A 7,943-nucleotide genomic window follows, 5' to 3' on the forward strand; every position below is an offset into this window, starting at 1 on the left:
ACTCCTACTTTCCTTGAATCATCCTTCACCACTCCTTATCAATTTCCTTATTTTTCTTCCCACCATCTTCTTGTTTTGTTAATTTTTTTTTTTAATATACAGTATATTATTTATTCTTTATAAAGTTTAAACTTTGTCGCTTTATTGCAGTATAATTTAGTGAATACATATAATTGGATGGCAGGCCCTACCATGTATGCATTTATTATAGTTTTTATTAATGTTAATTTAGCCTGTATACCTGTTTGTGTTCGAAATAAATAAAAACATTATTATCATCAGCATCAAACCCTTATCCGCATCACGTGATAGGCAGATGTACCATCCAATGCGAGGGGGACGTATTTCCACTCGATGTCCTTTTTTAGGATTTTCACCTGAGAGCAGTCTTCGAGTAAAAATCACTCGTCCAGGATTCCAGTTCACTATTTCAGTATTTAGCATTTCACTCACAGAACTGTATTCTTCATCCGCCTGGACGCAGACTATGAATTAAATAACAAAGCAACCACGGCATAATTAAACATTTTCAATTTCCGAAAGGTTGTGAAAATCTTAGAACTTAAAATAATAATAAAGTCACTTTGATAAAGGAAATTGGAAATCAACGGATACCGCATCTACTTTAAAGGAGTTTATTTACTTAAAATATTTAAGCTCGTTTGGAAGAAGGCTAAGTCCGCACTTATTGATTCTCGGTAAGGGATCTTGAACTTCACTTGGTGTTTTACGCTTTTCATAATACGATCACACTTAGAAAAAACTTGGCTGTGGGAATCTTACTTTTTCCGCTTTTTCATAAGGCGGTTAGCATGTTTGACTATCACCCACGAGGTCCCGAGCTTATTATAAAATATTTAAACAAAACATGTTATTGTATTATAAGCATCTCTGCGGTGTTATTCTAAATCTTCTCTACTCACTAGATAGTAGTTTTAGGGATTTTAAATTTTTGAATGCGACGACACTTTGCTTCATAAATGGCCACACTAATTACGAAACATCAAATGATGTTTAAAAATCAGAAAAATATCAGTACGGCTTGGTTAATTTAACCTAATTAAGTGTTTTGGATAAAGCTTCGCAATAATGTTCTAAATGAAAATCATTATTAACAATTTACAACAGGGATGGAGAATACTTGAGAATCCGTGTAAATAGAATTCTCCTTTTGTGATTTAAATATATTTTATGATAGCGGACAATTAAATTATTTTCTCCAAAGCTGCCGATATGAGCTGGTGGATTATGCAGCCAACAATCTATTAAGATGTACTCAAACCAGAGAAAATCAATATGGAATAACACTAACCTGGTGTTGAGTATTCTTCCTTGTCGGCGATCAGCTCACGCGCTAACGGGGAAACTAGTGGTCAGGAAAACTGCATGCACACAATTTTCTGGAGTCTGGAGGCGGCGCAGGGGATGATGATCAATGGCGATGGATGATAAAATGATTCCGGCGTTGTGTGATTTATAGCGTTAGGTTATATTAACTTTTACGGCGAAATAGCGAGAAATACTTTTCAACAATCAGAAAAGCGTGCGAACATAACTCGTTGAAAAAGCGCGGGGGACGAGCAGTGTTGCCAACCAACAAAATGTCCCGTCAGGCGTGGCAACTTCACAAATCAAAGTTAGCCAGTATCTACTTACGTGCGATTCTTCTGGCTAAAATTCATTGAAACAAATTATCGGCTCAACCAATTACCTAAAAGAAGGGAATATGGAAGTCTAGGCATTTACAGGGCTTATGACATGTCATTGTGACTCCCGCGGGGGTGAAATCCAGTATTTTGTCTTCGAACATTTTGACAACTTCATATATTGTAATAAAATCAACTGGTCCAAGAAGAAGTTTCAAAATTGGAAAATTGTTTTCGGGCGTTGGGTAGTATGTGAAATAATTCAGTCAGATGAATCTCTTCACAACAATAAAGGTTTCAGCTCTTTAACTTCACTAAAATCAACAAATAGAAGAATTAAAGAAATATGGATGTTCGGACATAGGCAAAATGGTGAATGTAACACAGCGTGTAAAGCGGCCACTTAAACCAGCCAATGACAGGTTATAAGCCCTGTGAATGCCTAGACTTCCATATTCCCTTATTTTAGTTATTCTCCATCCCTGTTGTAAATCGTTCATCTTAATGACTCCCGAGGGGGTGAAATCCAGTCTTTTATCTACAAACACTTTGACAAACTCAAATATTGTAAGAAAATCATTATGTTTGATTTCACGTTATCATACTTATTTGAAGTTTAACCATCAGTATGGCCAGATATGAAGCAAAGTGTAAACGCATGCAAAAAATTTAAATCCCTGATTTAATCACTTTCTAGGGGGAAGAGAAAATTCAGAATACCACCTCTGTTGTAGTAGGTGTAGTGGTCAAGACGCTTGACTCACGCACGGAAGGTTCCGGGTTCGATTCCCGGTGAGAACACAAAAATTTTAAAAATGTGAGTTTTCTCAAGCCTGGGTGCTCTGTGATGTAATTCACCACTGTAATTAGGCCTCCTGGCCTGTTGTGGTGCAAAAAAAAATATAAAAAAATGTAAATGTAAAAAAAAAATATGTAAATGTAATATGGTAACCTTTTTGAGTTATTGGTAATATACTCGTAGTTTGCTATAAAATATATATACATGTGAAACATTTTAACGTTCGTATTACTTTATGAATATTAATTATTAATTGTTTAGATTCACTTTAATTATACAGATTTATTATTTACCATAAAATACTGTATATTGTATTTTATCTTTCATCTTTATTTGTAGTTTTTGTTAAATTTATGTTAAAATATCGGCCTTGTGGTGTAATGGTCAGCGCATTTGCCTACCATGCAAGATGTCTCAGGTTCGATTCCCGACATGGTTAACATGTTTTTTTTTTTTAAAAGGGTGGTTTTACACTGGAATATTTCATAGTCCGTGGACTGAAACCTGAAATGTAAAACTGATCATCTAACGTTCATGTAATAAAAATGGTCAAGATACGCTGTGATTTGTATACCAATGCAGTGCCCTATGCACCATTAGGTACGAAAAGGGAATGATGATGATGATCTTGAACTTAATTGCATTATGATTTAATTGTGTTAAATTATGAAAACGTATTTTTGATTAAATTTATGAAAATTTTAGTTCAACACAAGTAATGCCTTAAGAGCTGAATAATGGCCCATCAAATTAAATTTAATATTACCGAAAAAAAAAAGTTGCCATTATAATTATTTACATACATTAAAATTATTATTTCTCTCCTTTCCTAGATCCACTCCTTCCAAACTCTTCTCAGAATCCCACATTCCCTAACGCGAAGTTACACTAAAGTTTGTTTAAGTAAATGTACATGCACAAGATGTATCTGTCCACTAAAACACAGATTTAATTCGAAAATATGTATATTTGTATTCAAAAAGTTTAAAACTATACATTTTGACCAATTTTCCACCAGCCTGATCCGCAATAAGCCCGCAAAATTTTATTTATTTCTGCATTTGAATTAAAAATAAATAAAGCGATTTATAATTAACCCTAAAGATAAAATTTACTTCAACAGAGAGGAAAACATTTTTGAGAATGGAATGTGGAAGTCTAGGCATTTAGAGGTCTGCAAGCATTTGGACATACTTAAACATTGTTAAACCCTAAAGTTGTTCATAAAATACATGCTAAGTTGAACCAGATTGTTCAGTGCGTTTAATCACGGGTCAGAGGTCTGTGGTTAATACATCGCTCTACTACATCTTGATTCATATTTTCAAGCTTAGTTATTTTTAAGACTAGTTGAAAAGGACACCAAAATTCCTAGTTGGGTAATTCATAAGTGTGCAAATAAGTCATTTTTATGAATAAATATATTTTTTAATAATATAATCTGAATGTACACAATTTTTCTGTCACTCTCTCGCAGACACCTCTCCGAATAATGTGCGAAAAAGACAACTGCACGTCGGACTGATTATGCCCAACGAAAATCGTCAAAATCGATATATTCGTTTTCCCGTTTTTCTCATGCCAAAACTGAACCGTTCTGTTTTTTTAAAGAAAGAGAATCAGAAAGAAATTTTCTGTGTTGGCACGTTTTTTTTTTTCAAATATTACTATGGTTTTTATGCGTCTGAAGAGGGCAAATGAAACTAGACGGCTTTAAGGGATTTTAAGGGGTCCTTTAAAAGAAAATTTATTTTTAAAAAATACTGCAGCTACACGCCAATGGTGGATATCTGTAGTTTACAAAAAAATCATCGCTGTAGTGCCATAATCCGGGGAGAAAATACGAGAATATTTTATTATGAAGAAAAGTCATATCGCGAATCCTCTTAATTATTGTGATCTCACCGAACACGAGGCAAGTGTCTTATCTATTATTTAATGGAAGTAGCCCAACTTGGATGGGTAACTTTAGGTCATGTTAAGTTAGATTATTTAAATATGTTAGGTTGTGTAAGGTTAGGTTACATCCATCTATTTTACATTTTTCTTCCCATTCGCGTCTGCGCCATTCCATTCTTAGTATGATCACTCAATTGCCCGCAAGCCAGAGAATAGTCCCATCTGTCGGATGAATTTGTAACCAATCGAGCAAATAACTAGCTTTAGAAATCCCCGTTGGGAGCTTTCCGAGTATTATTATTTGTTCAACTAACCATGAGCGCCTTCATTGAATCATACATTTTATTTCGTTCGTTACTCATATGTAGGTGTAAAATACATAAAATTTTATACCTGATTTCAAGTGTATGTTCACATCACCATTCCCCTCCCTGTCCCGCACCTGATGGTGCAAATGGCAATGAAAGCACCCACCCCTTTCCCAAAACTGTTTATAATGACTTGAGTCTTTTTTCAGTTTCACATATTAACTATCATTTTTTTAAACAAATTAAGCGAAAATTAAATATTTCAGTCAAACTGCAAAAATAACAAAACAAAAAAACTTTAAAAGCTTTCATTGTACCCCTCAATGAAGCATTGGGAATTTCTGATCAATCGAATATACACGGTCAGTACAATCACCTTAATCTTATTTCCCAGAATGACAGTGAATAAATACATTGTTAGTTCCAAATTGTGCAAAGGGTTCTGTATTGGTATGCTAAATACAGCGTTTCTTGATATTCTATTCCATTAAGGAAAGGTGATCACCGATCGGTCTTGCGCTTTAGAGGCGTTATGCTGGACTCGTTCGTCTTTAGAATCGTATGCGACTTCCGTAATTCAACGAGTGACAGCATTCTTGAACCACCCATACGAATGCAGTCGATTGAAAACCAATCGACTTTATCTCGAGTGCCCCAAAGCACTCGACATTGACAATCGACATCGTAACTTTAGCTGTCAAACATCCTTTTTGTAAAACGCTCGGCATTCATGTTTGAATGACGAGTAGGTATTTTTGTTGTATTTTAACTTGAAATTTGATAGCTGATCAATGTTATGATGATGGCTGATCAACAAATGTGCAACAAATATAACTGTACGTATTTTTAATCCATAATCAAATGAAGTTTTACCAGAAACATGATTTCAAAATGATTTTATCGGTCGTCAATATCAAAATACTTATATAAATTACATATTTTACAAAATGTTTTTAAAATCCATTAAATTAATATAAAATATTTCTAATAACATTTAGATGTGTGTTATGTCAAAGGAAAATAATTAATTAATTAATAATAGATAAATAATATAATATATTTATGTGCACACTTAGTTTCACTTGCGAGCACAATAAGTTTTTGACTATTTATTTAAATGTATTTAGGTTTTTTTCCTCACGATTTTCAACAGGTATTAAATTTAACAGTTTTGGTACTACACTCCCCATTGTTCTATCTGCATAGTAGTTCTTCTGTCGTGGCACCGTCAACTGCTGTGCCGATACTTGTCGGGTTACAATCTGGCGGGTTACTTTGAATTTAAAACTGCAATCGAGGAAGTGATCTGTCATTGTCTTATAGTGACACTGTTTGTTTATAGAAAAAACCTTAACATAATCAAATAATATTTTATTATTGTATTTTGCCTCAAGCTTTATTTTTACAGGTACGATAGTTTTTAAAATTTGTACTTGTAGGTTCAAGACTCTGTCGGTATCAGATTTGAAGCTTAGGCCTCATATTCTTAATCTATATTGAATTATTGGGTCAACTAGCCCCAAGTAAACTAGTCTCAGTACTGGATATGGTAGGTATGGTTTTAAGTGGTTCATGTTAAGTAGACAAACTCTTAGCTTATTGCAAACTGTTTTTACCTGTTCTTCCCAATTAAAAGTGGAATGTATAATGATACTCAAATACTTATATTTTAATACAGGATCTATTTTTGTGCGTTTATCGTATTTGAAGTACCAACTTTGAGATTTTTATTTAAAATCACTAAATATATATTTTTTGCCAATCAGTTTCAAAACATAACTGTTCCTGCGTTAAAGCATAAAATAAAATACTTTACTTCTTACTTTATTTTACTTAATGCATTTTTTGCTAATATTATGTGATCAATCTTTTTTTATGTATTTATCATTGTTTTTTTGTTTGTTACTGTCTAAGTAACCATTTTGTATCTTACTTTTTATGTTCGAACTTGAATGTGTTAAAATAATTTTAAAACTGCTCAATTTTAAAATGATGGAAACGTTTATAAAGTTTACCGCATTGCAGCCCGCCGCACTAACAACTAACAATCCCTTGATGTAACATTAACTTAATTATACTGTGCAGACTATAGAAAGTTTTGCATTTGGTTTCCACACATTAGGTTCTCCACTAAATTATTTCTGTACAGAATTCACGTTTCGAATTTAAAGTACGTATCCTTATAAAACTCGTATATTTCTTGATTCTGTTTATTTCTTCTTCGGAGATTAAAGACAATAAATTGTAATATGTGGTAAAAACAAAAGACTTTAAAATTATTGCTTGTTATGAAATTTGTATTCGCTTTATAGCCTGTACATAAAATGAAAAAAAACAGTTACATACAGAACTTTAATAAGTAACAATTGCGAACAATATAAATATACAATTCTTTGTAAATATGGTAAAAAGAAACGAAACGGTTATTTAAAAATAGTTATTCTTTGAAAAAAGCTGTCACCATTTTTAAACTGTTACTGTAAAGAAAATCTAGTCACGATATGAAATGAAACCGTTTTTAAATATTACAGTTTAAGATGCGTGCTAACCACCTCGACCCATCTCATGGCTTACGGGATGGAAGTGAGAGCCAACACCAACAACATGACAAAAAACCTTCCCAAAGTAGCGGAAATGAAAACCCTACGCTCCATCACAGACAGAACTTTTAGAGATCGGATCAGAAATGAGACGATAAGATCTGCTTGTAGTGTTAAAGACATGGTGAGGTGGGAAAGAAGCAAAAGGAGCTTTTGGAGGGACCATGTGGATGGCATGCAAGATATGAGGCTTGCGGAAATTACTTAGGTTAAAACCCTTGCAGCAGAAGATTACCAGAAAGGTCGCTGAAAAGACTGAAGGACAGCTGGACGCCATCATCCCAAGACAGTCCACCGTCATAAACAGATCAGACGACCTAGATCAAGAGAAAGAATAATTAGAAGAAATTATATCTAATTTTTTTGCAACAGAGAAGGTAAACATTTTTGAGGGGGGAATATGGAAGTCTATGCATTTACAAGGCTTATGACCTGTCATTGGCTGGTTTTAGTAGCCATTTTACACACTGTGTAACATTGACTATTCTTTCTATATTAAAACATCCACATTTCGACAACTCTTCCATTTGTTAACTTTTGTGATGTAAAAGAGCTGAGACCTTTATCATATGGGAGAGATTCATCTGGCTGAACCAATTCACCTACTGGGCAACGCCTAAAAACAATTTTCCATTTTTTTTTACTTCTTATACAAGTTAATTGAATCAAAAATGTTTTGAGTATATCCAAA

Source organism: Micrasema longulum, unplaced genomic scaffold (genome assembly GCF_059751315.1).
Source record: "Micrasema longulum isolate JH-2025_06_02 unplaced genomic scaffold, ASM5975131v1 h1tg001557l, whole genome shotgun sequence".
In the NCBI taxonomy this organism is placed as follows: Eukaryota; Metazoa; Arthropoda; class Insecta; order Trichoptera; family Brachycentridae; genus Micrasema; species Micrasema longulum.